Consider the following 4,123-nt stretch of genomic DNA (forward strand, 5'->3'; position numbering starts at 1 on the left):
CTTGCACCTCAAGCTAGAAGTCTTTCACCCAAGCCAAATCCCTGCACCCAAGCCACACAAGCCAAAACTTGTAACCACCTGTGTCAAAATGCTTACATCCAAGTTAGAAGTTTGCATCTAAACAAACAAACCCTTACATTCGAAGTCAAAATGCTTGTATCCTCTAGTTGTTGAGTTTACATGTCAAGTGGTGTTGACTTTTTTGGTGAACTTTCTAACAATACTTCACCTATCGGTCAGAGCTTTGACAAGGGCACATCATCCGGTGGCTAGATATGCCTTTTTGAAAAAAAAAAATGAATAACACATATGGACATTCCAATCATTTGATCAAATTATTTAATAAATAAATTAATCTTAATTTTTCAATTACATTTAATCTTTGAGACCAATTCTTCTTCCAACAAAGCATTTCACGAATTTTCCCAAACAAATGCACATAACATAATTAATATTATTTAAATCTCAAATTGCATTGACTCTATTTTACTAGAGTAAATAAATAAATATGATATCATGACATGCATATAAAAATTTATCATCGGCTCCGAATTTGGAACAAATATTTTTTTTTTAAATATTACTCATTATAGAAATCTAAAACTAAATTTTTGGGGGAAAAACGTAATCATGTAGATTGCACTACTAAAAGTATTCCGTATAATTTATAGTTTTTTCCTATATACGACAGTGTTCCTTGTTACGTATACCACACAATTAGGATGTTCCAAAAATGAAACGAGGAGATAAAAAAAAAGTCTTCGTTTTTTTCGGCCAAAAATTGTCTTATCGAAGCACAAACATTCAAAATAACACGCCGCAGAAGAGACAAGTTACACAAACACGAGATACACAAATTAAACCAAGTCACACAAGTTATATACATCCCAATCCCATCATGAATATGATGAATTAAGAACAGATGAATGATTCCGACCAAAGTTGCGTCCTCGAAGGCATTCCACATCCATCACGTGGGAGTGATCCACAAAGAGATTCACCTGAAGAGAAAGGGAAGATATTAGCAAAGTAGAAACTTGAAACTGATATTATCATTTCTCCTGTACACTAAAAAACGACAAAGTATGGTTAGGATATATAAATTCAGTTGAGCATTTACGTTGGGACCATATCGCTTGATAAACCACTCAGATGTTCTCTGATTTGATTTTCAAACATGATCTTCTCAATACCAAGGCGGCCTATGACCTTTGCAATAATGTCCGCCCGGATAGAATCAGCATGTTCGCAGATATCATCAGCATCGATCATTATCATGTCCGCACCTACTTCTAAACATCTCTCCGCCCTTCTGATCAAGAGATCCGCATCTTCTACTATTCTGCCATTTTAAACACAGCATGCAATAGAGTTAGTTCTACCACTTATGCTTCTTTCTTACAATAGACATAAGATCATTTTGAAAGAAAAGTACACATAATATGTGTGATTTAGCGTCAAATTTTTGCCAACAAAAGTAAAGTTTTCGCCACTTTTTTCTATATTAAGCACCACCCCAGCTGGTGTTCAATTATTGTTGTTGTTAAAAACCACCCAAGACTGCAGAAACCAGTACTCTTTGTGCCCGCGTGCGTTTCCATGTGTGTAAAAGTAGAATCCAAATGTTCCAATAAATCCTAGTAATTTTGATATTCCAAGACTGGCTTAGGTGAAAGAAAAGAGGTGAAGATATCCACGATAAGCACGCATTCATCTTTTGCATCCATTCATCTAACTATCCAGTTTATCAAAATTCATATCAAAATGAAGACATTCTGAACTTAGATACTTTTATTTTGTCCCCTCAATTGCAGAACTTGTTTTCTTAAAATTGAGGGACATATCTTCAAAATCAGTGAAACCTATTACTGCAAGACTCAATTGAATTATTATTAACAGTGTGGCTAAAACCATGAACATGCTTATCAATAATATGCCCGTATCAAGGAGATGGTACTTGGCTGATTATTCTGCAATCACGGCGTATTGCATGTAAATTTTTTACAGTAAAATTCTGAAGACAGGAGCTCGCAGGAACTTGTCCGAATCCTAAATATGTCTATTCACATCATATACGAGAAATAGATATAACACATGCAGACCACACACTAGTGCACACAGACACAGAAAGAGAATAAAGAGTTGCATCATACCAGATGATTGAGGTGCTGGGGAACATAAGCCCCAAAAGCCCTATTACCACCTTTAGGAATATCAGACTTGTTAAACTTCACTTCAAAATGGGGCTTAGCTCTCAGACCGCCACTTTTAACCATGCGAACAAATCTCAAAAATGTTTCTTCAGGAACTCCAATGAGCCCACATTTAGTTCAATTGTGTCAAACCCCAATTGCTTGCATTCCTATTATGAATAAGAAACCATGTCGATCACTGATCTAGAAATCAGAAATGAAAATTCATTACAAAATAATTATGCAATCAGCTCAGACCTCAATATATTCTTTAAAAAAGCTGATGACCTTTACCAACCATATGTTCAGCCCAGTTGCCTGTGCTAACATAAACATCATGCCGATGGGCCATGTCAATCATTTCTTTAATAACAGTCTTTGGGATCAGGCTGTGAGAGCCCCCAGAAAACTTCAATCCATCAACAAATTCTCCCATTGACTCAAAATATCCTGTGAAACAGAATAATTTCATTGCTCCAAAGTTAGGACAAGAGTGCGACAATGAACCGGGCGCAAAAATTATTTAGATGTATAATCCTTCATGGATGAGTAGTGAGTTCTGGAACGCAATTCATACACTATATTTTGACATAACCATTAACCAATAGGTTTGCAATGGTGATGCCTCCATAATCTTTAGCGACAGGAAAAATGGAAATAAAATGAGCAAAATTTTAAATATATACATATATGAATCATCCAAATCTGAACCAATTTATGCTTCTTCACGGAAAAGCTATGAAGTTTTCTCCAGAACCATCTGCATAGCATTATTGCTTTTACGCATCAGCTTAACTCATTTTATTTTCGAGCCACGGACTCATCCAAGATAGCGAAAAATTATTTTCCAGAAAGAAGGTAAACCACCAGAGAGATGCTCAACATAACCTAGCAAGATAGGGGCTCAAACATATCTAACAAGTTCCAAAATATTTGAAGATTGACAGTATAGCCGTACCGGCGGGGGAAAAACACAGTTAGCACTAATCTTTAGCTCAAACAAAATCCAAATTCAAAACCTAGCAGATACGTAGCTCCAACAATATCCGCTCCTAATCTCCAGAATCAATCCTCAAAAAAGATCTCCATGATCGTCTTAAAATCGATTAAGGACTGAAATAGAGTACCTGAAGAACATTCTGATTCAAAAGAGAATAATGAGGACCTCTGATCTCAGTGACGCCGTAGCGACGAGGCTTTTCAGGGCGGTCCTCGTTCTCGTCGAAGCTTTTCCATCGGTATGCTGACATTTCCAAGTGACCACCTGAGCTGCGCGAGATAGGAAAAGCAGAGGAAGTGAAAGTGGGAAGCGAATTCAATTTCCACTGGATTTGGTTGTCTTCGTTCAGAAGCAGATTTTGCAGGAGAAGATTGACCTGATCATTCTTCAGTAATCAAACACTCGATACGGGACCTTTGCTTTTCATAAAAATGGATGTGATGAAGTGACTGGTTTTAGAAGAGAAGGATGGAGTTCTTTCTAGAGAAGGGCCCAAACGTCGTCGTTATCTGTCATCACTTATCACAATCCCCGCATCTTCCCGGTCAACCAGCAACCCAAGTTGATCCCTCGCCTTATACGTGTCATGGAGAAATTCTTGCACATCCTGGTCTACCAGCCCTCCCAAATTTGTTTGTTTATTTTTTTATCAGGTCTACCAGTTTAATTAAATAAAATTTTATAAATTATTATCTTTAATAATTTTTCCGAAAATGAAATAACTGGTGTGGAGATATTATTTTTAATATTTTTTAAAGTAGAATACTTCTTTAATATATATATATATATATATAATTATCATTATCATAGTCTCCTAGATGTAAGGAGAGATATTTTTCTCTCCCTTGTGAGAGTTCTCTCTCGAGTGTCTATTCCTCTGAGTGTCGAGTGAAATTCAGGTTGGAGGCATCTCCTACTGAGCTACTATCTG

The 4,123-nt window shown here is 36.5% G+C and overlaps 1 pseudogene; it reads right to left on the reverse strand.

Annotated features, from left to right (window-relative positions):
- Positions 1–870: 870 nt before the first annotated feature.
- LOC129297166 (protein HEAT-STRESS-ASSOCIATED 32-like) lies at positions 871–3,755 on the reverse strand (annotated as a pseudogene).
- Between the last annotated feature and the right edge of the window lie 368 nt (positions 3,756–4,123).

The sequence above is a fragment of the Prosopis cineraria genome, unplaced genomic scaffold, assembly GCF_029017545.1.
Source record: "Prosopis cineraria cultivar Desert tree isolate PC_DT_omini unplaced genomic scaffold, ASM2901754v1 PC456, whole genome shotgun sequence".
Taxonomy (NCBI): Eukaryota; Viridiplantae; Streptophyta; class Magnoliopsida; order Fabales; family Fabaceae; genus Prosopis; species Prosopis cineraria.